Here is a 27,158-nt window from a genome sequence, read left to right as displayed (position 1 = left end):
ATCGTACCTCAATCATCAAGGGGGAACGCGGGCCAGATCCTTCATGGAGATAACAAGCAAACTCTTAGGGGTACTTTGCACGCTGCGACATCGCTAGCCGATGATAGCGATGCCGAGCGCGATAGTACCCAACCCCGTCGCACATGCGATATCTTGTGATAGTTGCCGTAGCGAACATTATCGCTACGGCAGCTTCACACGGAACTTACCTGCCCTGCGACGTTGCTCTGGCCGGCGACCCGCCTCCTTCCTAAGGGAGCGGGTCGTGCGGCGTCACAGCGACGTCACACAGCAGGCGGCCAATAGAAGCGGAGGGGCGGAGATGAGCGGGATGTAAACATCCCGCCCACCTTCTCCCTTCCACATTGCCGGTGGACGGCGGGTGCAGGTAAGATGTTTGTCGCTCCTGCGGCTTCACACACAGCGATGTGTGGAGCCGCAGGAACGACAAACATCGTATCTGCGGACGCACCGACATTATGAAAATGACCGGCGTGACACAGATCACTGATTTTTGACTGTTTCACGCTCGTTCATCTTCTCTTCTAGGCTTTACACGTTGCAATGTCGTTACCGGTGCCGGATGTGCGTCACTTTCGATTTGACCCCGACGAGATCGCAGTAGCGATGTCGCAACGTGCAAAGTACCCTTTAGAGCTGGCCGAGAATTCTCCACAGTCACTGACAGCAGTCCATATCAACGGGAAGAATTGTACAGCAGATTTTCTTAGCCGCAGTAGGCTGTACCAGGGTGAGTGGGTCCTAAATCTGTCAGTTTTTTGATGACAGGGTGGTCCTAAGGCCTGACCCTCCTTACTTTCCGAAGGTGGTTTCCAGTTTCCATATCAGGAGATTGTTCTCCAGTCTTTCTGTGATTCTCCAAAGGATCAGGAAGAGGAGAAATGGCATTGCCTGGATGTCAGACGTGGCCTTCTACACTATCTCTCTCTGTGACTAGCACTTGGAGAAGGGATAATAAGTTCATCCTCTTTCAGGTTCATAAGAAAGGGCTCAAAGCTTCCAGATTCACTTTAGCTCGGTGGATCAGGGATGCTATTTCAGTTCCCTACTTAGCCAGTAGTAAGGAGGTACCTGCAGGTCTGAAGGCTCACTCCACAAGAGCAATTGTGTCTTCCTGGGCTGAGAGATCGGAAGTCACCATTGAACAGATCTGCAATGCAGCCACATGGTCCTCACCTTCCACTATTTATAAGCACTTTTTATCTTTCACTGACCTTACCTTTGAGAGATGGGTTCTGTAAGCTGTAGTCCCTCCTTAGAATGGTTCTGTCTTTGTAATTCTATCGTGGTTCTGTCATGGGTGATGGAAAAATACGTAATTACTTACTGGTAATGTTTTTTTTCTGAACCTATGACAGCAACTTTCCATCCCATCCCTGCACATTACAGTTTTTTTCAGTTCTGGGGGTTTTTTCCAGCACGCGGATTATGTTGGTGGTGGAATTTTTTTGTACTAATGATGTTCCTTTGCCGGAGGTCCTTTCATGGTCTGTAACCAACTGATGCGGGGAGAGGTGCCGCCCCTTTTTGTTCTGTAGGTTTCCTATACTTGGAGGGCGAATCCCCTCTCTCGTGATGCCGTCATGGGTTCGGAAAAAACACATTTCCGGTAAGTAATTACGTATTTCCCACCTGAGCTGTGAATCTCTTCAGAGTAACCATGGGGCTCTTGGCTGCTACTCTAATTAGTGCTCTCCTTGCTTGGGATGTCAGTTTAGGTGGACGGCCATGTTTTGGTTGGTTTACAATTGTGCCATACTACAGTACTTTCAATTTTGAATGTTAGATTGAACATCTCACAGAGTGCTGTTCAGAGCATGGGCTTTTATTTTATAATCGAACCTTAATTTACTCTTTTTCACAACCTTATCCCTGACCTGTCTGGTGTGTTCCTCGATTTTCATGATGCTGTTTGATTACTGTTCTCAAACAAACCTCTGAGGCCTTCACAGAGCAGCTGTAGTTATAAAGAGAATAAATTACACACAGGTGGGCTCAATTTACTAATTAGGTGACTCAGGATTTTATTTAGGGATACCAGATCACAGGGTGCTGAATACAAATACACGTCACAACTTTCAGATTTATATTTTTTAAATATTAAAAAAATCATAATTTCCTTTTACACTTCAGAAACACTTGCTACTTAGTGTAGGTAGATCACATTAAAAGCCCCAAAAATAAATTTGTGGGTTTAATGTGAAAAAAGTGGAAAATTTCACAGGTATGAATACTTTTACTAGGCACTGTAGGAGCAGCATATATACAAAGCACAAATGCACAGATTTTTATTGTAGTAATTAGAGCAGATGGTAATAAGTAAACAAAAATTATGGTAAGGAAGTACTTGATTAAGTTTGAGTTAACATTCTGTCACGGAGGTGTGCGACTTCTATGCAAATTGGCATTATTTTTTCATTCATTTGTTTTCATTACTGCATATATTTCTATCACATAGGATTTATTATGGCAGGGACAACGTGTCTTGTATCCCTTCATTCAAGTGCAAGTCGATGGGGGCGATAAGTGTAGTATAAGGTTGCATTCACACATCTGTGTGCTGTTCAATTTTCTTTTTTTTTTTTCTAGGACCACACAGAGACCCAAACATTCATTGATCATACATACATTGATTTTAAAAACAGATCTGTGTCAGTGAGACTCAGTGCTAGTCCTATTATCGTCTATTTTGCTCATAAGACTTGTGCATTATAGTCAATAGGGATACTTATATAACGGAGGAAACAATGAAGACACTTCAGTTTTCCATCTGAGTTTCATTTGTTTTGTTTTTTTTTCCCAAATGTTTTTATTAAATTTTTTCAATTTTTATAAACATAACAAAGACCTTCATGGTTACAAAAGAAGAACATTCCTCTGACAGAATAAAACATAATAGGGGATATTGCCCCAAAATTCCAAACTGCTCTTTGGTAAGCGATCATACATGTTGAACCAAAACAAAGTTTTTATGAAATAGCATAGACAATACAGGTCATTTAGGTCGTTAAAACCTGTGTCAACCCTAGGTATTTCCGAAGTTGCTGACGTGTCCCGATATACCCTTATCTGCTCATCTTCTCCGCTCTCCACAACCCACTACTGGATGATTCTTAATTTACCCAAGTTGTCTTGAATATCATTCAAGAGATACCACTCTGAGTGTGTAAAAGGTGTCATCACATTATTTATTTCTCCCGGGGTAAATTGGCTAGAGATGAGCGAACCGGTCCCGGTTCGGCTCGAGGCGGTTCGCCGAACGGAGGTCCCGTTCGAGTTCGGTTCGTCGAACGTTCGACGAACCGAACTAGAACCAATAGGCTATAATGGGAGGCAATCACAAACACATAAAAATGCATTATAAATGTACACAAACAGTTAATAAACATTGACATAACACTTACCGGTCCCCGCGATCCCTTCTGCACTCTGTCTCCTGCCGCTATTCCATCCGATGATCGCTGAATCCTCCCGGCGACCGGCACTGCCAGCAGAGATGCAGGACCTATCGTGACGTCAAAATAGCCATGTGACCAGTCACGTGGCTATTATCTCATTGGCTACAGACTGGTCACATGACTATGACACGTCATGTAGAACCTGCGAGTGCATCTCTCCGGTACACGGTGCACATATGTGTATCGCCGTGTACCGGCGACATGCACTAGCACACGGTCGACTCCCCGTTCCGTTAGGGACCGGCTGACACAGCCGGTCATTAACGGAGATCACCGTTGCCATAGCAACGCAGTTAGCGGTGACGTCACCGCTAACCGCGGCTCCGAGAGCACCATTGCTATGGTAACGCGTCTGTCAGCGTTACCACTGTTACCGCTGACAGCCAGCACTGATCACTCACGGAGTGAAGGCTGCACGATTGTAGTGAGCATTGTAGTGAGGATGAGGTTCCCCAGCCCCAAGTGATGAGCTGGTGAACCTCATCCTTCCTCACTACAATCGTCACTACTACTACACTAGAAAGAAAGAAGACAGAAGAGCAGGATCGTGGAGGGCTGACAGGGGGTAATAAAGATGGAGTCTCTAATGTGTCTGTGTATTTATTTCTATTAAAGTATTTTTTCTCTGTGTGGTGTTTTTTTTAACCCTTTATTGGAGATTCTTAATGGCCGGGTCAAACGTGCCTGACATTAAGAATCTCTGGCTTAATACTGGCTAGTAAAACAAAGCCAGTATTAACTCATGATTACCCAACAAGCCACCCGGCTCCAGGGCTGTTGGAAGAGTTGGATACAGCGCCAGATGATGGCGCTTCTATGAGAGCGCCATTTTCTGGGACGGCTGCGGACTGAAATTCGCAGCAGAGGCGCCCAGAAACCTCGGGCTAACCTGTGCTGCGGATTCCAATCCCCAGCTGCCTAGTTGTACCCGGCTGGACACAAAAATGGGGCGAAGCCCACGTCATTTGTTTTTTAATTATTTCATGAAATAAGTGAAATAATTAAAAAAAAACGGGCTTGGATACAGTCCTGGATGGAGTATGCTGAGCCTTGTAGTTCTGCAGCTGCTGTCTGCTCTTCTCCATACAGACAGACAGCAGCTGCAGAACTACAAGGCTCAGCATACTCCATCCAGGACTGTATGCAGAAGTTTTTTGCCCCCTGAAAAAATTATGTGGGCTTCGCCATATTTTTGTATGCTAGCCAGGTACAGCAGGCAGGTACGGCTGCCCCCAACCCCCAGTTGCCTATTTGTACCCGGCTGGGAACCAAAAATAAAGGGAAGCCCTTTTTTTATTATTTCATGAATTTCATGAAATAATTAGAAAACAAATGACGTAGGCTTCGCCCCATTTTTGTGTCCAGCCAGGTACAACAAGGCAGCTGGGGATTGGAATCCGCAGCACAGGTTGGCCTGAGCTTTCTGGGCCCCACTGCTGCGAATTGCAGTCTGCAGCCGCCTCAGAAAATGGCATTTTCATAGAAGCGCCATCTTCTGGCGCTGTATCCAACTCTTCCAGCACCTGCCTGCTATACCTGGCTAGCATACAAAAATATGGCGAAGCTCACGTCCTTTTTTTGTAGTTTTTTGGCAAAAAAAATAAAAAATGCTTCCCTGGATTTTCTATTGCCAGTGAAGGTAACACCAAGCAGTGGGGGTTAGCAGCCAGTAGCTGCTTGGATTACCCTTAGCTAGCAATACAAAAAATGCAGCGGGAGCCCATATATATTTTTTTTAATTATTTATTTAAATAACTAAAAATAAAATGGGCTTCCCTGTATTTTGATTGCTGGACATCACAGTGCTGTAAAAATAAATCTTTAAAAAAATGACGTATCGCTCCGCGGTATTTTTGATTCTCAGCGCAGATAAAGCAGACAGCTATGGGTTGCCACCCCCATCTGCCTGCCGTTACCTTGGTTGGCAATCAAAATACAGGGAAGCCCATTAATTTTTTCTATTTAAAAAATAGTTAAAAAAAAAAATGACGTTGGGTCCCTCCATTTTTGATAGCCAGCTAGGGTAAAGCAGACGGCTGTAGCCTGAAAACCACAGCTGGCAGCTTTACCGTGGTTGGGGATCCAATGTGGAGGTCCCCTCAGGCTCTTTTTTTTTATAATTATTTTATAAATATTAATAATTACACAATAAATGTAGGGTCCCCCCCAAATTGGATCACCAGCCAAGGTAAAGCGGACAGCTGTGGTCTGGTATTCTCAGGGTGGGAAGGTCCATAGTTATTGGGCCTTCACAGCCTAAAAATAGCAGGCCGCAGGCACCCCAGACGTAGCGCATCCACTAGATGCGCCAATCCTGGCGCTTCACCCCAGCTCATCCCGTGCCCTGGTGCAGTGGCAAACGGGGTAATAAATCGGGTTGATACTAGCTGTAAAGTCACCTGAGATCAAGCCCAGCAGTTTGTGATGTCATGGCGTCTATTAGATACCCAACATCATAAACTGTCAGTACTAACAAAAAAAAAAAATCGACAAAAGAAATTTATTTGAAAAAACAGTCCCCAAAACATTTCCTCTTTCACCAATTTATTGTAAGAAAAAAAATAAAGGGGTCCCACGACGACTCTGGACCGTCTAGAATATGGGTGGGAGACACTCAGGGAACGTATCCCCCATTTTCTAGGAGTGCGGACCCTTCATGTGAGGAGTGTGGGTGCAATGAATCTGCACTCACTCTTCTCGGGTCCACAGCAGCAGAGTCCATGTCGTAATGGTTGCTACCAAAGCTGCAATGCCCTGCTCATGAGGTAAGGGCATGCCAAATCAGGAGAATTACTGTAGAGGAAGCTCTGCTCACTGGTATATAGGTACTCCGAGGTAATAATAGATAAAATTAGTGAGTAACCTCGGCACTCTAAATCTCCCAGACTAAGTCAGTAAGTCACAACGGATAGTAATGCAAAATCACTCTTTATTGGTCCGTATTAAGAAAAAAAAAAATTTCATAAGCATATATGTTTTTGTCCAAAACAAGTTACAAATGACGTTTCGGCCTGAGCCTTCGTCAGATTGGACTTATCTGCATGTAATCATGAAAAATGACAATAATCAGTATCACATAAGAGTGAGAGAACAATAACATAAACTCGAACAATGTAGAGGTACAATTGGGATGCAGCAAAAAAATTGCAACACAGCAAGAAATGAAACACATGATACAAATGTCATAATACAGTACAAGGACAATATAGTAATGACAAATATGGGGTCAGAGTAGGCTTAGACAGCTCTGGTACGAAAGAGATGTCAATCATAAAGTAACATGTGCAGTAGGTGTAGAGCTACAGTATGCATGGCAGAGCTAATGGGTAGACCGACCATAGAAAAAGAACGGAGAAAAAGTGGAGAAAAAATGGAGAAAAAGTGGAGAAAAAAGTGGAGAAAAAAGTGGAGAAAAAAGTGGAGAAAAAAGTGGAGAAAAAAGTGGAGAAAAAAGTGGAGAAAAAGTGGAGAAAAGGTGGAGAAAAGGTGGAGAAAAGGTGGAGAAAAAGTGGAGAAAAAAATGGAGAAAAAAATGGAGAAAAAAGTGGAGAAAAAAGTGGAGAAAAAAGTGGAGAAAGAGTGGAGAAAGAGTGGAGAAAGAGTGGAGAAAGAGTGGAGAAAGAGTGGAGAAAGAGTGGAGAAAGAGTGGAGAAAGAGTGGAGAAAGAGTGGAGAAAGAGTGGAGAAAGAGTGGAGAAAGAGTGGAGAAAGAGTGGAGAAAGAGTGGAGAAAGAGTGGAGAAAGAGTGGAGAACAAATGGAGAACAAATGGAGAACAAATGGAGAACAAATGGAGAACAAATGGAGAACAAATGGAGAACAAATGGAGAACAAATGGAGAACAAATGGAGAACAAATGGAGAAAAAGTGGAGAAAAAGTGGAGCACCCTTTTGGTGCCTTTCATGTGGCACTAAGGGGTGCTTAGCTTTGTATTTAGCCAAAAAAATGAAAAAAAAAATGACGTAGGGTTCCCCCTAGTTTTGTAGCCAGCTAGGGTAAAGCAGACGGCTGCAGACCACAGCTGGCAACCTCACCTTGGCTGGTAATCCAAAACTGAGGGCACCCCACGCTGTTATTTTAAATTAAATAAATAATTTTAAAAAAAAACACGTAGGGGTCCCCCCAAAATTGGATCACCAGCCAAGGTAAAGCAGACAGCTGGGGCCTGATATTCTCAGACTAGGGAGGTCCATGGTTATTGGACTCTCCCCAGCCTAAAAATAGCAGGCCGCAGCCGCCCCAGAAGTGGCGCATCCATTAGATGCGCCAATCCTGGTGCTTCGCCCCAGCTCATCCCGCGCCCTGGTGCGGTGGCAAACGGGGTAATATATGGGGTTAATACCAGATGTGTAATGTCACCTGGCATCAAGCCCTGGGGTTGGTGAGGTCAGGCGTCTATCAGATACCCGACATCACCAACCCAGTCAGTAATAAAAAAAAATAGACGACAAACACATTTTTATTTGAAAAAACACTCCCCAAAACATTCCCTCTTTAACCAATTTATTAGAATGAAAAACAAATCCAGGTCTGGTGTAATCCAAGGGGTTGCCATGACGATCCACACTGTCCCAGTCAATGAAGAGCAGAATGTTCCCCATTGGCTGGGAGAGCAGTGCAGTGACCTGAGCTAACATCAATGGGTCAGCCCAGGTCACTGCAGGGGATGACAAGTGCTGCTGTCAGCGAGGTACATTACCTGCGCTGATCTCCAGCACACTGACAGCACCTGTCACTGAGTTCAATGACCGGCGCCTTCACACCAAGTCTCGCGAGAGGCCCGTGACGTCACCGCTAGTCAGTCTCGGGTCGGAAGCGAGAGGTGATGTGACAAGCGGCGGCCATGGAGGACAGTGACAGCGCTGAGGTCGGGATGGCGGGACTTCATCACCGCAGGTAAGCCGAGCGGGACCATGTGTGTGTGTGTGTGTGTGTGTGTGTGTGTGTGTGTGTGTGTGTGTATGTGTATGTGTGTGTGAGTGTGTGTGTACATGCCGCGGGCAGGAGGGGGCGGAGCGAGCTGAGCGGGGAAGTGTGGGCTTCCTGCACGTAACTAGGATAAACATCGGGTTACTAACCAAAGCGCTTTGCTTGGATACCCGATGTTTATTTTGGTTACCAGCTTGTGGCAGGCTGCCAGCGATGGCTCCTGCACACTGTAGCTGTAAAAAGCCCTGCTTTTTGCTGCTAGAACCGTTCTCGAACGTATCTAGAACTATCGAGCTTTTGCAAAAAGCTCGAGTTCTAGTTCGATCTAGAACAGGCACCAAAATCACTCGAGCCTAGAACTGGAGAACCTCGAACCGCGAACCGCGCTCAACTCTAAAATTGGCGTTCAATAAAGTTTCTCCATCTCCCAAAAAACTTGCCTGTCAACCTGTCTTTGTCCCTTTCCGCTGCCATTTTTTCTAGTCTCAATAGGTTATGTAATTCGCCAATGACTTCCTTCATGGATGGGCTCTCTCTGTGTATCCAGTGATTTAAAATACATCGTTTGGCTATCATGGCTATGTCATGTAGTATTGCAAAATTTTTCTGTCCCTGTGTCTCCGAACCCCCTCTTACTCCTTTCTCAAAGGAGTGAAAAATCCACACCATTAACTCTAAATCACTAGAAATTCCCCATGTTGCTCTAACAAATGCCCTAACTTGATTCCAAAACCCCTGAATTTTCTTACATTCCCATAATCCATGTAACATATCTGTTTTCTCTTCTTGACACTTAGGACATCGCATATCTCTTCCTGGTATATTGAATCCCAAGATAGCCCTATGTAAGATTCTAAATTGAGTGTCCCTCCATCTCTCATTAGTGACATGTTTCCGCACTTGTACCCAACCCTTCAATATGGTGCCCACCACTTCTTGTCCTTTCAATTGTTTCCCCCAAGCTGTTAGGGTACGGCTATCTCCCCTAGATATAAGCACCCCCCGAAATATTCGGTAGATATGAGAGACATTGACACTTGCTACATCACCTTCCATAAGTTCATCAATCAAACTTCTGTTCAGTTCCCTTCCAAGCTCACTCAGATCTCCAAGCACCCCAAATTTTAATTGTTCATATTGGATAATATGCGAGCTATTGAGGTCATACTTATCTAGCACTTCTTTGCCTGTCATCCACCTTCTCTCCTCCACATTCATAACGTCTTTCACCCACCTAATGCCCTTCTCTTTCCATCTAATAAGCAGCTTTTTTTCTCTTCCCAAGGGGAAGTTTGGAGATGCCCAAGGGTTCAAGTACTTAGACACTTTCCATGAAAGACTCAGCTTCTTTCTCACTGATTTCCAGGTTAACATAGTGTCTCGGAATATGATTGAGCTCCTTATGTGCCTTTCCACCTTGGAAAGTGGAGAGTGTAGAATGGACGTCAAATCCCATGGTGATGCATACTTAGCTTCCATACCGTAGTCTGAGTGCCTACTCGTCCCTCTCATCCAATCCAACACATGCCTCATTATACACACCAGATTATATCCCCGAACAACTGGGAAGCTAAGTCCTCCCTCCTCCGCTGACTTCATCAGTGTACGCAATTTTATTCTGGGTTTCCTTCCCCTCCATACAAAATCCGCATACGCAGAGTTCAGTCTATTCACATCCTTTAGTTTTAGTAATAACGGGATTGTCTGGAATGGTATAGTAATCTAGGAAAGCTCATCATTTTTATCAGGTGACATCTTGCCAGAAGTGGTAGAGGCAAGACCCTTCCATCCCTTAATTTGTGTTATAATTTTCCTTATTAACGGTCCGTAATTTAGCTCGTAGATCGATTCCATCGTTCTCCCTATATGTATTCCCAGGTATTTAATTGAAGTCTGTGCTATAAGGATGCCACAGAAACAACCCTCCCTTGCATTTCCCCCTGTTGGTCCTTGAGGCCCCCTCAGAAACATGATCTCGCACTTTTTCTTGTTTAGCTTAAATCCCGATATTAGTCCAAATTTCTCAATCAAGGCAAGAGTCTGTGGTAAATCTGCGCTGGGGTCCCCCATATACAGTATAACGTCATCAGCAAAAAGCGCTATCTTTATTTCCATTTCCCTTATCTTGATCCCTTTAAAGCTGTTCTGTCCCTGTAAAATTCTTGATAAAGGTTCAATTGCCAGGTTGAATAGGAGGGGAGATAGCGGGCAACCTTGTCTTGTTCCCTTCATCAAAGGGAACATGTCTGATAAAAAGCCCGGAGTGTGTATCCTAGCTCCCGAGTTGGCATATAGTGTTCTGATATAAAGTCTCATTTTGCCTACTAATCCTATGGCCTCCATTACCTTGTCTAACCAGCTCCAGTTTACATTATCGAACGCTTTTTCAGCGTCAAGAGTAACTAGGGCTGGTTTTGCCCCTTTCCCAGTGCACTCTAATCTCACTGCGTCTAACACTAGAATTGTCCTCCGGATGTTAGTGACAGCATTTCTCCCTTTAATAAACCCCACCTGGTGTTCTGTAATGATCCTAGGTAGAATCATGGCCAATCTGTTAGCCATGATCTTGGACATTATTTTTAAATCCTGGTTTATAAGTGATATGGGCCTATAGCTAGAGGGATCATCTAGATCTTTGGTCCCCTTGGGGAGTAGTTTGATATATGCTACATTAGAATTTTTGGGAATGTCCCCTCCTTCCAGGAATGCGTTAAATACAGCCGTAAGATCCGGCGAGATCAGATCCTTCATAGCCTTGTAAAATTCGCTATTAAAACAGTCAGGTCCCGGTGCCTTGTTGGTGTTAAGGTCCCCAATTGTTCTCTTTACCTCCTCCACTGTAATAGGTGCATTCAAGGCACTCAAGTCTTCCTCATTTAACCTGGGCATGTGTGCTTGTCTCAGCCATTCTGCCTCTTCAGTCATGTCATTATCTCCTGGCCCATATAATTTTCTATAATAATCTCCCAGCAGTTTATTAATTTCCTTAGGGTCCGTGGTCACCCCTCCCCCCTTTGTTTTCAGTTTGGGGATCACTGTCATCTTTCTGCTGCCCCCTGCCAGGTTTGCCAACATTCTCCCCGCCTTGTTGCCGAATCTATGCAACTCAGCTTCTTTGTGCGACCAGAATAATTGTTCCTTCCTTTTGGCCCAATCGTCAAATCCCCTTTTCGCCTCCAACCATCTGTCTTTAGCTGTGGGAGATCTGTTTGCCAAGTACTTAGTGTACGCTACCCGAACTGCTTCACTCAGGGCATTATAGTTTTCATTCGTTTTTCGTTTGATCATGGCCGCATACCCCATCAATCGACCCCTCAGTAGCGCCTTTGCCGTTTCCCAATATAACACTGGTGTCCCTTTATGTTCCTTGTTGTCTTCTATGAATTCTCCCCACCACTCTTGCAATATTTTTTGGAAGTTTTCTTGTCTAAGAAGAAACGATGGAAATCTCCATATGATATCTGTACCTCTCTTGAATTTTTCTCTAATGCCCAATCTCACTGGACTATGGTCTGATATCACCATGTTCTCTATCTCACAGTTTTGTACTCCATTCACTAGGTCTTGAGATATCCAGAACTGGTCAATACGTGACCAACTATCATGTGGGTGTGAAAAGTGCGTATATTCTCTATCATGCGGATGCGTTAGTCTCCAGATATCTTTCAATCCCACATCTTCTAATGTTACCTCTCTATTGTCTGACCTCCTGTCCACGTTTCCTACTCCCTCCTCCTCCTATCCTCCGCTGAGTCTGGAACTGTGTTAAAGTCTCCTCCCACTATTGTTAGTCCCCCCCTCTGTTAGTAATCTGGCCTTTATGCCTTCATGAAAGGAGTTCTGTTGTGCGTTTGGACCGTAAACATTATAAATACTAAGTTTGCCCGCTGGACTAATGATTGTTAAGTGTTGCCACCTTCCCTTGTCATCCGCCTCATGTGTCACTACTTCATGACTTAGTTGTTTATTTATAAGAATCATGGTACCCGCTTTCCTGCCTTGTGCCTCCGCCCCGTATACGGTGCCCACCCAGTGTTTCTTCATGCGGAAGAAATCCTCCTTCCCCAAGTGCGTTTCCTGTAATAGTGCAATGTCTGTTTTAAGTCTTTTCAGGTGTCTCAATATCATTGCTCGTTTGTTAGGAGATCTCAGACCTTTAACGTTCCACGTAATTATTTGTACCATGGTTACTAATGCATTCTGCTTTTGCTGGTTCCTCTCCTGTGGGCCCTAGCCTCCCGATAGACGAGACAATCATCACTAAATACCTTGTTAGCCCCCCAAAGTTGACACTTCCCTTCCCCACCTTGTAAGTATAACAAAAGTAACAAAAAACAAGTAACTGTGAAACATGTTTTCCCTATCAAGAACTTTTTGGCACTTTTCGCCATGTTAGTGACTTCCACTTTTCCTGACCAAACCATTAAGCTCCCTAGTCCCCCCCCCCCTTAAAGTATACATTTTATCTCGGACTATCATGAACGTGCCCCGAATGATATGAGGAGATTGAGACAATATGTTAAAACCTCTTAAGAAGAAGAGAAAATAAAAAAAAAGGAAATTTTGGCCCAACTTAGCTCTGAGTCCTGGGAACCATCCTGACGTTTAGATTAGATCCCCTTCAATTGTGTCTGTATGCCAATCTTGGACAAAGGAAAGAGGAGGTAAGGGAAGAGGGGGAAAGGAAAAAAAAAAAAAGAGGGGGGGAAGGTGAAGCAGGGAGTCAAAGGAGGAGGCCCAAAAATTGGCACATAACCTCCCCTTCCACCTCTCACGACCCCTCGCCCCTCTCTCCTTGACAAAAAATACGAAAGGGATCTATTTGATTTCAGTTGTCCTGAATCTTCCCCAAGAGTTAGTCTCTGTGATCCGTGCGAGGAGTAGGTTGTTGTAATCCTGGGCTTGTTCTCCTCTCCTTTCTGCTCTCAACTTGCGTTTGCCCTCCGAGATGTTCCGGATCTTTTCCTGGGCTCATGGAGAATCTTCTTCTGTTGCTCCCTTCTTCACTAGATCCTCTCCCCTGTCCAACTGGCCGGGACTTGTCTGGCTTTGCCATGATAGCATTTTCTGCTTCTTTATAATCTTTGTAGTAAGCAAACGAGCCATTGGGGTTTTTAACGTTTAGTGTAGCAGGGTACATCAGCTGACATTTTATTTTTTTCTTATATAGAAATGTGCAAATTTTGCTATAATCTTTTCTTCTTCTGGACACTTCAGCCGAGTAATCTCCAAAAATCAGCAATCTATTGCCTTGGTAATGTAACGGGCGCTTTCGTTCCCTAAAGGCCCTCAGTATTTCCTCCTTGTGCTTGTAATCTAGATATTTAACTATCACCTGTCTAGCCCTCACCGGGTTTTTCTTGTTGAGATTCTGTTCCTCTCCCTTGTTCGCCTCTTGTTGTCGCAGTGGGCCTACTCTATGAGCTCTTTCTACTCTGAATTTTGCCTTTATGCCTAAGGCCTGAGGTAGCTCCAGCTCACATATATTGTCCAGTTGCCCCAATGATACCGATTCTGGCAGCCCGACTATACGTAAATTATTTCGTCTCGACCGATTCCCCAAGTCTTCAGCCTTGTCTTTCAGATATTCATTAGACTTCACTAGACTTGCTATTTGTCCTTGCATAGCCAAAATTGTTTCTTCAGAATCAGATATTCTCTGTTCCGTTTCTGCCAATCTAGATGCCTGGACATTTATCTGCTTTTGCATAGCAGCCAATGATGTTTGTATGGCTGTCTCAATGACCACTTTGATCTCTTTTGACAGATGTGATGTCACTTCTTCAGCTAATTTTTTATAATCTATATTGAGCTCCTGGTTGTACTTGTTTTGGCCTCCAGGTGGTGCTATTGTCTTATATTTCTTATTTTGCACTGAGCTTTTACCTCTCTCTGCCAGCAGTAATTTGCATGCTTGAGACATTGGTGTTCCTGGCTGCTTCTTGTTTTCTTTACAGGGGGTATTAGTGTTTCTGGCATGTAGCTTCTGGTGAGATCTTTCAGGATTAGGTCCCTCATGTTGCTTGATTACTTTCCCTTCTCTTCCTGCTGCTGCACTGTGCAACCTTTGCTTGCTAACTCCTCCTTCCCCTCTCTCTTCCATGTCCATGTCGCCTTCATCTTCCCACTGAGATCCTCCCTCTTCTGTCCCCTGCATCCATCTCTCCCCAGCCCCCTCCTCTTCTGTCTCATCGCTCACATCTCCTTTATCTCCCCCTCTCCTAATCTGTGTTACCGCGGCTTGCAGCTGGGACTCCGTCCCCTCCTCCATCAGACTCTCCGGCGCCATGTTAATTTCTTCCTCCACACGCTGCACTTCAGGATCATTGCTTCTCCAGGACACCTCGCTGCAGCCAGCACTTCTCAGCAGGTACCGCTCCATGCCTGCTGACTTCTGATTCCCCACTGCGGTCTTTTTGTCTCATCCACGTGTCCGGGTGAGGTATTTTCTGTCGGTTTCTCCGGGGGGGTGGCAGGAGCTTCCCCTCTATGCTGTCACCTCAGCCAGGACCGGATCCGGAAGTATCCATTTGTTTTAACTGTCTGAAATTATTATCTATTTGACTCTTAGCAATTGGTAAAATCAAATAAAAATAGGATGGCGCTCTGAAGTACAAAATATCGGCTTTATTCGTCAAAACTGACTTTTTATGCCAGTCTTTGAGGGGCTGCGCTGGAGTAAAATGCTGCTGATTCTCGAAGAAACATTTTGCCTCTTCATGAATCGGCAGGAGATTATCATTAGATAATCATTCTATGATTACAGGACTACTTTACGTGCTGCAGGTAGTCCAGCATATTCACTCAGTATAACTGCTAGATCTGCAGCAGAGAAAAACATTGATGATTTTATCAAAATGACAGCAAACAGCTCAGTAAGTGACACATCGCTGGAATCAGGGTCTATGTCTCTACATTATGCTGCTCTCGGATGAGGTAACAAAAACCTGGTGACAGATTTCCTTTAACCCCTTCAGCCTCAGAGCGTTTTCCGTTTTTGCGGCGGGTGGGGGTTCCTCTCTTTCTTCCGAGAGCCGTAACTTTTTTATTTTTCCGTCAATCTTGCCATATAAGGGCTTGTTTTTTGTGGGGCGAGTTGTACTTTTAAATTAAACCATACGTTTTACCATATAGTGTACTGGAAAACAGCAAAAAAAAATTCCAAGCGTGGGAAAACTGCAAAAAATGTGTGATCGCACAATAGTTTTTGGGATATTGTATTCACTGTGTTCAGTATATGGTAAAACTGATGTCATTGTGATGCCTGAGGTCGGTGCGAGTTTCTAGACACCAAACAGGAATAGGTTTACTTGTATCTAAGGGGTTAAAAAATTCACAAGTTTGTCCAATAAAAGTGACACGTTTTGCGCCATTTTCCGAAACCCGTAGCATTCACATTTTTTGGGATCTATGGCTCAGTGATGGCTTATTTTTTGCGTTTCGAGCTCACGATTCTAATAGTACCATTTTTGCGCAGATGCTACGTTTTGTCGCTTGTTATTGCATTTTGCGCAAAACTTGCGGCGACCAAAAAACGTAATTTTGGCGTTTGGAATTTTTTTGCCGCTACGCCGTTTACTGATCAGATTAATGGATTTTACAGTTTGATCAGGCGTTTCTGAACGCGGCAATACCAAATATGTGTATATTTTTTATTTTTTTAACCCTTTAATTTTCAATGGGGCGAAAGGGGGGTGATTTGAACTTTTAGGTTTTTGTTTTGTTTTTAATCTTTTTTTCTTATTTTTTTTTTTATTTTGCTAGTTCCCCTAAGGGGCTATTGTAGTTAAACAATCCGATCGCTCTGCCCTATCTGTAGATCTCAGCTACAGAGCCGAGATCTGCAGATATGCTGCTTTGCTCTCCATGCTGGAACTATGCCGGCACTGAGAGAAAGTGACTCATGTTAGCTACAGGCGTCATCACATGACCCTGTGCTACCATGGCAACCACCAGAAGTCACGTGATCACGCACGTGACTTCTGGTGGGGCGGCAGTAAGTGAAAGTAATGGCCGCGCGCATATACATCTCGCTGCCAGACTTTGGCAGCGACATGTAAGGGGTTAAACGTTGCGGGTGGAATGCGATTCCAATTGTAACATGCAGGCACACATGTCAGCTGTTGAAAACAGCTGATATGTGCGCGGATCACCGCGACCTGCCCACAGCAGGGGGTGGGGATTAACCTCACAAGATCCATGACGGATATATCAGTCATTGGTCGTGAAGGGGTTAATGGCTGAAACTGATCTACCAAATGGATGAGAGTAGGACATGCTCTGAGTCTCACGGTCCTGAAACTGATGTGTATATGGATCAGTGTACTGTCCAAGGAAAAGAAATGGACAGTACTAGGAGTTTTCACATGATTGTGTGAATGTGACTTATTACTAAACACTTGCCCACCTATTAATATCTTTAATGACACCGGGGCTTAAGATGTTTATTTTTTTTTGTATTGTTTTTGTTTTTTTGTGTCTTGTAAAGGATCACACCCAAAATGCAAGTTATGGAGGTATCTCCGGGACTTTACCCCTATTACAAAAAAAAAAATCAAACCTGTAGTATAAATTTGTGTTTTAATTGCCAAAATAAAAAAAAAATTGTATGCAAATGAGTGTCTTTGTGCACAGTTGAAGTGGCCAAGGACAAAGTGCACAGTTACGCCCCTTCAGTTTGCATACTGAGCTGTTTGTCGTATCTTGATTGACAGCACTTAAGCGAGCTCTGCCTTAACTCAGTCAGTAACTGCATCTCCACACAACACTGCAGGAGCCTAGCTGCGCTCAGTGCTAGTGTGCATTCATTGTTGACTTTTGTCAGCAATACAGAACCGTGCAGTGGACGCCGATAGAAGCCAGCGATCAGCGTGCACACCTACGCTGTGAGTATTTTGGCAAATAAAGTGTTGGGGACGGGACACAAGCGATCCCTTTTCGATCTGACCGCTGTTTCAAATTAAAATGTCATGAGTGCACGCGAGACTGAATAACGGACAACGAGTCAGTTACATCTATCTCCATGACTGCCACTGAGGCAACTGAACTTAATTCTTAAACAAAGCCCCTAGACCGAGAAGTAAAGGAGTGTAAACAAAAGTTTTAGCCCAATCAAGTATCGCAGGTCGGGGCTTCAAGACATATAGATCTGCATAGTCTCTTCCTGATTGGTCAGTCTAGGCTCCAGGAATTTATTTGTTTATCATCTCCTTTAGGTGTAGACAGGATATAGCAGCCATCTTTAAGTTACATATTCTGATATATACTGTGTTAAGGAACAAAGACATGCATAAATATGTGTGTTAGTTCACATCTGCTAAACTATATACCTGAGTCTATGAAATGGCTGAATTAAGTATTTCTGGGTACTCAATTCTTATCCCCAACAGTCCCCCCTAAAGACTTATTTCTGCCATTTCTGAATTCTAAGGGTACGGTGTTCCCTTAGGAAGAGAGGTAGAAAGACCTGTTGTAAAATCTGCCTAACTGAACGTTGAGGTATGGGCGGAAAGGGGAAAGGGTTTTCTTCACCGGTTTGAGACCAAGGACTCCTAGGCGAGTCCTCACCCTTTGTAGTTGGACTTTCCCGTGTCTCAAGATTCTCTAAATCCTTTCTTCTAACTGTTCCGGCAATAATGGTCTGAGACTGTACAGGTTTTCTGAAAAGGATAAGTATGAGCAGAACGCTCAGTGGCAGCTCTGGTTGATCAACCCTTCTGCAATGCGAGGTGTGGATCCATAGATTTTTCTGTGGTTGGATCGGCTCATCTAGTGTTGACTCATGGCTCTTTTTCGCTTGTCCTTTAGGATCAATCAGTCTCCTGACTGGAGACCATATTTTAATAGCTCAGATTTTAAGATCTGGAATTGGAGAATACACCTGATTATCACACTAGTCAGTCAATTATATAAAAATATAGATGCCTGTGCTAAACCAAAAACATCTTACATAAAATCCTGTTTATTACGAAAAGAAAACAAAACATACGTTTTTATTCACGATTTGCCAGTTTCCACTTTTCTATAAATATACACCTTTTTGTAAACCCATTTTTTTTTTACATACCACCTTCATGTGCTTCTCAGCAATAACGTTGTTTTCTGCACTGGAATGCCTCTGACCAAACCTGGAGAGAAATCTACACAACACGCACAGACTTGCATACAACGTGCTCATGATATACATCTATAATCAGTTTAGTCACAAAAAAAGGGGAAAAACTGGACCTCATTATTTATTCATCGGGTCACTCCCCAATAAACACTGGAAACCTAAAACAAAAACCTCTGGGAGTTTTTCTGACCCATACATATACATAGAGAAATTATCAAAAGTGCTCAAACCGTTTTATAAATAAATTTATTTTATTGTCACAATAGTACAAAAAATGGTTTATAACATTACAATTAATCCTGAAAAAAAATTCAGCAAGACATATTAGTGTATAAATCCAAAAGAGAAAACAGGGCAAGAAGTGTGGACACGAATAAAAAAGCCCAGGAATGGGAGGGGACACGGGACGGTAGAGCAATCACTGACCCAGTCAAATAATGGGCAGAAAAATATCCACGTATATAATACCGTTACTGTGACTATGTGCATATAAAGAAATGACAATGCAATAAAATATTTAGCGTCGGGGCACATTAACGTGTTATTTATGCTTGAACGCCATCTAGTGTCCACTCGCTGAATAGCTCTGATTTTTTCTTTATATGCACAGTCACCTTAGCTTGCACTCCAGTAACGGTATTATATACAGTCATATGAACAAGTTTGGGCACCCCTATTAATGTTAACCTTTTTTCATTCTAACAATTTGGGTTTTTGCAACAGCTATTTCAGATTCATATATCTAATAACTGATGGACTGAGTAATATTTCTGGATTGAAATGAGGTTTATTGTACTAACAGAAAATGTGCAATCCACATTTAAACAAAATTTGACCCGTGCAAAAGTATGGGCACCTCAACATAAAAGTGACATTAATATTTTGTAGATCCTCCTTTTGCAAAAATAACAGCCTCTAGTCGCTTCCTGTAGCTTTTAATGAGTTTCTGGATCCTGGATGAAGGTATATTTAACCATTCCTGTTTACAAAACAATTCCAGTTCAGTTAAGTTTGATGGTCGCCGAGCATGGACAGCACGCTTAAAATCATCCCACAGATGTTCAATGATATTCAGGTCTGGGGACTGGGATGGCCATTCCAGAACATTGCAATTGTTCCTCTGCATGAATGCTTGAGTAGATTTGGAGCGGTGTTTTGGATCATTGTCTTGCTGAAATATCCATCCCCTGCGTAACTTCAACTTCGTCACTGATTCTTGCACATTATTGTCAAAAATCTGCTGATACTGAGTTGAATCCATGCGACCCTCAACTTTAACAAGATTCCCGGTGCCGGCACTGGCCACACAGCCCCAAAGTATGATGGAGCCTCCACCAAATTTTACTGTGGGTAGCAAGTGCTTTTCTTGGAATGCCATGTTTTTTTGCCTCCATGCATAACGTCTTTTTGTATGACCAAACAACTCAATCTTTGTTTCATCAGTCCACAGGACCTTCTTCCAAAATGTAACTGGCTTGTCCAAATGTGCTTTTGCATACCTCAGGCGACTCGGTTTGTGGCGTGCTTGCAGAAACGGCTTCTTTCGCATCACTCTCCCATACAGCTTCTCCTTGTGCAACGTGCGCGGTATTGTTGACCGATGCACATTGACACCATCTGCAGCAAGATGATGCTGCAGGTCTTTGGAGGTGGGCTGTGGATTGTCCTTGACTGTTCTCACCATTCTTCTTCTCTGCCTTTCTGATATTTTTCTTGGCCTGCCACTTCTGGGCTTAACAAGAACTGTACCTGTGTTCTTCAATTTCCTTACTATGTTCCTCACAGTGGAAACTGACAGTTTAAATCTCTGAGACAACTTTTTGTTTCCTTCCCCTAAACAACTATGTTGAATAATCTTTGTTTTCAGATCATTTGAGAGTTGTTTTGAGGAGCCCATGATGCCACTCTTCATAGGAGATTCAAATAGGAGAACAACTTGGAAATGGCCACCTTAGATACCTTTGCTCATGATTGGATACACCTGCCTATGAAGTTCAAAGCTCAATGAGGTTACAAAACCAATTTAGTGCTTTAGTAAGTCAGTAAAAAGTACTTAGGAGTGTTCAAATCAAGAAATTCTTAAGGGTGCCCATACTTTTGCATCGGTCAAATTTTGTTTAAATGCGGATTGCACATTTTCTGTTCGTACAATAAACCTCATTTCAATCCAGAAATATTACTGAGTCCATCATTTATTAGATATATGAAACTGAAATAGCTGTTGCAAAAACCCAAATTGTTATAAAGAAAAAAGGTTAACATTAATAGGGGTGCCCAAACTTTTTCATATGACTGTGCGTGGATATTTTTCTGCACATTATTTGACTGGGTCAGTGATTGCTCTACCGTCCTGTGTCCCCTCCCATTCCTAGGCTTTTTATTCATGTCCACACTTCTTGCCCTGTTTTCTCTTTTGGATTTATACACTAATATGTCTTGCTGAATTTTTGTTCAGGATTAATTGTAATGTTATAAACCGTTTTTTCTACTATTGTGACAATAAAATAAATGTATTTATAAAACGGTTTGAGCACTTTTGATAATTTCTCTATGTATATGTATGGGTCAGAAAAACTCCCAGAGGTTTTTGTTTTATCAATAATCAGTTTGCGGTCTCTAAAAATGGGTAGAGTAGGTGCAGGGTGTTACTGCAGATTCTTTACAGTTCTTTTCTCACTTCGTTTTAGGCACATGTCTTACAAGACTGGGTGAGTCTGCCCACCTGGGTACCGAACCCTGGCCTCACCAAAGCACACACTGATATCCATCTTACACAGATTTTAGTCCATAGGTTACCTGGTCAGCTGGCTCCCTGCATGTAACACTCCATTCCTTGTTGTATCGCTTGTTCCTGTAGGGATTTAAGAACACAAGGAGTGACAAAAGTCACTGATGTGACAAGTGCCACGAGGTATGGTCCATATTGGTGAAAGACTCTCAACTCTAGGCCCGTTCACTACTTCTTGGTCAGCTGCATCTGTGCAAGGATCTCTATCCGATTCCATCAGCTAAGATCTAGACTTCATCTTCAGCATACCTAGCTCATTTGACAACAGGAAAAAAAATCTACAACCTACATACACATCTAAAGACTCTTACCCACTCCTGTTCTACCCATCTAGAGAGGCATTTATGCGTCACTACCTCCTGTACCGATGGGAGGGGAGGGAGTGGCTCAAATTTAGACTACCTCATGCTGTGCAAACCGCAGCATATCCAGTGTAGAATCGACCAACATCTTGTTCCATCTATGAAAACAAAAAAACATACATTAGATCATTCTTATATCTTTCACTTCTGACCATAATACAGTTAGTGGTCATCTATACTTAACATGACTGAGAATACTAAATAAATAAATAAACAAACATATAAGACAAGACTTTCCTATTTCAGTTAACAGATATGCCTGATAGTAATCTAATAAACATAACCTGCGGGGGAAGGGTCAGCTTCAAAACCTATCTAATATGCCTGCTGCGCTCTCTACTGTTGGAGAATATAATTAATACCTTATTCCCCCCTTGTTTAATTGTTTATTTACCAATATGGCAAAATTCAGAATGTTTATGCTGGTAAGGAAAAATAAAACGGCAAGTAATAAATTAGCTACATACTAAAAAACTAAGATTGAACAAACACTGAAAATAACGTATATCTTAGAACAATATACATTGCTGGGGAATTTTAAAACCTTACGATAAACAACACAGTATCCATAAAGAAGAGAAAACCTTTGATAGTGAAAAATAGCTGAAACATGGTTAGGTGACAGCTGTGATTATTAGTTTCATAGTTTTTTTTTAAGGTTGAAGGGAGACTCTAAGTCTATCTAGTTCAACCTGTAGCCTAACATGTTGATCCAGAGGAAGGCAAAAAAACCCCAATGTGTCAAATAAGCTCCAATGGGGAAAAAAATTCCTTCCTGACTCCACATACGGCAATCAGACTAGTTCCCTGGATCAACACCCTGTCATAAAATCTAATACACATAACTGGTAATATTATATTTGTTCAAGGAATGCGTTCCGGCTCTGCTTAAATTTTACTAGTGAATCCCTCATTACAACATCATACGGCAGAGAGCTCCATAGTCTCACTGCTCGTACAGTAAAGAATCCTCATCTGTGATTATGATTAAACATTCTTTCCTCAAGACGTAGCGGATGCCCCCGTGTTCCAGTCGCAGGCCTAGGTGTAAAGAGATCTTTGGAAAGGTCTCTGTACTGTTCCCTCATATATTTATACATTGTGATTAGATCCCCCTAAGCCTTTGTTTTTCCTAACTAACTAACCCCAAGTTTAATAACCTGTCTTGGTATTGCAGCCCACCCATTCCTCTAATAATCTTGGTCGCTCTTCTATCTACCTGTAAGATTATGCTATTTATAACCTTCTATACTTTTGCTAACAAGAAATGCATCCATTCCTCTCTTAAATTCATTCAGTGAGTTGGCCATCGCCACTTCCTCTTAGGTGGCTAACCTGCAAAAAGAAATATAAATTGTTTAAAAAGAATCGTACAAACAGAAAAAGGGATAGGGTCACAAAATAAAAATATATTCGAATAAATCGCCATCAAAAAACAAAACAACACAAACTAATTTGCATAGCTCATGAAATCTAATTTTCCCTACAAAATTAATTTAAACATTCAGGTATAAATAGGAAACTAGAAATGTGAAATCCTGAACTCTAAGGGTTAAACCAAACTTACATCACTATTGGGGAAAGACACATTCCATTCTTATCTCTTACTAAAAGCCAGAGAGAAAGAAGAAAAAAAACCTCATCCTTTGTTATAACAAAGACTAGCAGTAAACACATCCATTCCCCACATCTCCATCAGATACATTATATATTTTCCTTGTTTTTTGTTTTTTTTTTACAAATGGATTTGATACCTTCTAGCATCAGTAGGGGTAAGTCTTTAAGATTTTTTAGATTAACTAACACAATAGAAAGATAGTATTTACCTCTATTCTATTTTATGATACAATGTTGCAGGACTTCTAAAATACCAATTGATTTTATGTGAACATATATGTTTCTATTTATCAATTCTGTAAAAGTTTCACTTATCTTTGACTTGCATTTATGGGATAGCTGAGTAAACAAATATACTGTTTTATACTTATTCAAATGTGTTAGTCATATATACTAGAGAACACACTTCCTCCCCTACCCCCCCCCCCCCCCCCTAAAAAGGAAAAAAAAAAGTTGAGGGGATGGGTTAATAAGAGTCTTAGACAAAGAACCACTGAGAGAGACGTGGCTGAAAAGGTGTACTTCCATCAGTAGGTGTAGTAAGATGGCCGCCACAGGAAATTCCAGGCACCTGACGTCCGGGTGTACGTCCATATTAGGACTCCATGGGTGTAGTGGGAAGGGCAAAAGCTACGGACGAAGCCAGGGGTGTTACTTTTAATGGCTGTAAACTAGTTTGCATTACAGCATGCAAAGGAGGGGTTTGGTTAGTACCGGATACAGTAACTCCTAAAGAAGGAGAACAATGGGACACAGTTGGAGGAAGACATTTAGTGATGTCAGAAACAGCAACAGGCAAAGGGGGATAAAGGGGGGGACTGTGAGCTATAGCAGGCAGTGAATGAGGTCTTTGTCCTCCACAATTATAACAAACCCCACAATAATCAGGATTTTGGCAATCACAAACAGGGCATATCCACCCGCCTGGACCAACCCCTGGACCGGCCGCGGAACTATTGTAAGACGGCGGCAATAAGGCTTGTGAATCTATCACTTGAACCTTTGATTTTTCACTTAAAACATAACCATACAGTTTAACATGTCCTTGGTCCACTTCAATCTCCTTCCAGCCCTCTTTCTGCAAAACTGCAGCTGTCCGAAACCAAGCTTTTGCTGTATCCAACAGATTATTGTCTTCAAGTATCCCCTTTATTGGAGGTCAATATGGATTTCCATACACTGGGCTGCAACCTGCCACCTGGTGGCAATCCAACTACTTTACACAATTTCTTACAATTTTTCGTATATTTTTTCCCTTCCCGTCTACCAACTAGGATACTAGCGCTTTCAGCATTTTCCGGAAAAAATGGATTTCTTTCTGAACAGAGTATACATGGTGCTCTAATTGGACCGGCCAGTTCCAACGGAGTCCTTTTTCGCTTTGTCTGCGTATCCAACACAAACAATGACGCGCGTCTAAAACGCAGGAGAATACGCTAATTCCACTTTAAGTTACCAGAACCCTTCCCTCCTCGCTCATTTAATATTCAACATTCAATATTTAATATTTAATATCTCATAAGCAGTGGATGTATTATCTGCAATACAGGGGAATTGCTAGTTCTGTCACTTCTGTTCAAAAAGAAAACAACTCAATTGAAAATACCGAAAAACGCATAAACCAGTTAGTTGAGATATAGATATATATACATATATACAGACCGCAAATATTCCAAGGAAGAAAGAGAGTCGCACTCCACGAAGAACTCCATGTTATTCTATTTTTATTTTATAAAAGCATGCAGGTACAGGCGGTGGGGAGGGTGAGACAAGCCATACAACGCCGGACGACGGCGTGCCGTTTCGCTAAATCTTAGCTTCCACGGGTCCAGTGCAAATTGCCAAGCAGTACCGCCCTTTTAAACACAGATGGTGCGGATACTACGTCAGCAAGTGATTTAAAATGCTAAATGCAGGTATACGATTAGTTGCCGCAACAAGAACAGGTGATTTTTTCAGAAGTGTTAATACATAACATTCTAACACGCATATCTCCTTATATGGGAATATAGCAAAAAACACAAGTAAGTTCTCAATATGTCAATTCAGGAACGGATCATGATCAAACATTATAGTAAAGTTAATTTCTAGATAATATAGCTTAATACGTATCTTCTTTTTGGAAGTATAACATATAAATATATTCATAGATAACAAATTGACTACTTTTCATTAGAGACGGATCATGATCGGATAATACCATTCATAAAAGGACATAGCAGTCAGTGTGTCATACAATCATCACATTTGATTAGAAAAATGTACTTAGAGGAAGACAGATAAATCATTCCTATCGTTCAGATCTAGTGGTCCCATTGCGTTTAAATCCAAAATTAGTCTGGATTCTTTTTGTAGTAGCATACGGTGTGTATCGCCACCCCTGCTACTAGGGTTAACCTTAAGCAATCCTGCGAAGGACATCAAACAAGAATTGCTGTTATGACATTCCTGCATATGTTTAATGAGGCGTGCTGAGCCTACCCCTGATGTTATAGATTTACAGTGTTCTCTAAAACGGACATACAGGGGTCGAATCGTTTTTCCGATGTGATAATAATTACAAGGGCAAAATATGGCGTACACTATGTAAGTGGATTTACATGATATGAAATCATTAACCGTAAGGTATTCACACCCCACTTTTACACTCCCCACCGCCTGTACTTGCATGCTTTTATAAAATAAAAATGGAATAACATGGAGTTCTTCGTGGAGTGCGACTCTTTCTTCTTTGGAATATTTGCGGTCTGCGCACTGAGTCTGCACCAGGATCTCTTCCATGCTTTGCCGGGGATTGAATTACAGAATATGCGGCAATACGCGGAGTAAGCGGTGCACCGGGTTTTCTTATACCTACTATATCAAAAGGACTTGTGCTTTACCGTAAGTGCACGCTTATTTACTCTGTGTCTCCATAATATTTACCGTTTACTATTTTGCCACTTATCTATCAACCCTGGTTATTTAAGACATGACGGAAGCAGCTATGGACATTACTGAGAGCGGCATTATTGCGGGGAGGGAGGACGCCTCAACGTTTTTTAGTTGCTGCAACGACAAGGTGAATCTAGAAGTTATGGGCAATAAAAGCCTTGAAACACGCATTACATCTCTCGCGGAAAAAGAAATTAATTTATTTTGGACAGTGCAGTCTCTAAGGTCTTATAAAGACAGCCAGCGTGTACCACGAGGCCTCAGGACTGTAAAACAGATCTCATTCTATCAGGATGACGCTTCCTTTAAAAAGGAATGGGACAATGTACAACAGGAGTGTTCTATGAGATTCCTGCAGATTGTGTTGGCAAAAAATGAGGAAGAGCATGAGAAAGTTACTACTGAGCTTTTGCATCTAAGGAAGGAGCTGGAGAATCGCATCACGGAGGAGGCTTGAAAAACCTTCCTGGACAAATTGGATAAAAAACTGATACCACTTCAGGCGCAAATAAAAGAGAGAAAAAGAGAAAAATACATCAGAGATAAGATGGACTATGATAATCAGCAAGTTTTTTCTTGGAACAAAATTCGATCTTCAATTAATAATTTCAGAAGGTCTTATCACAAACACCCCAACAGAAATGTGAATAGAAAAAGGAATGCATGGACCACGGACTCCGACTCCAGTGGGGGGGGGGGAGTTCATGGCTAGGCATAAAAAACCATCACCTGCGATCGCTTCTCAGGCTCCCTCCCCGTCTGCCCCCCCTTTAGGAGGCGGATTAGGAGGGGTGGCAGACGAGGACGGAGAGGGGATTCCCAATCCTGGGAAGCGAAAACAGGTTTCCTGGAGGGCATAGAATGTGAATATGGGTTATCTGACAGGGCAAGTGGCCTGCCAGACTCACCTGTATATGAGAAAATGGATGTAGGAAG

General features: G+C 42.5%; 1 protein-coding gene across 2 annotated transcripts in view; it reads left to right on the top strand.

The window, feature by feature from the left end:
* LOC142296317 (uncharacterized) overlaps nucleotides 1-27,158 on the top strand; it is a 231,115-nt gene that overhangs the window by 191,924 nt on the left and 12,033 nt on the right. The window lies entirely within an intron of this gene.

This window comes from Anomaloglossus baeobatrachus, chromosome 3 (assembly GCF_048569485.1).
Source record: "Anomaloglossus baeobatrachus isolate aAnoBae1 chromosome 3, aAnoBae1.hap1, whole genome shotgun sequence".
Classification (NCBI taxonomy): domain Eukaryota; kingdom Metazoa; phylum Chordata; class Amphibia; order Anura; family Aromobatidae; genus Anomaloglossus; species Anomaloglossus baeobatrachus.
The sequence above is the reverse complement of the archived record's forward strand: the minus strand, read 5'-3'. Positions and strand labels throughout refer to the sequence as shown.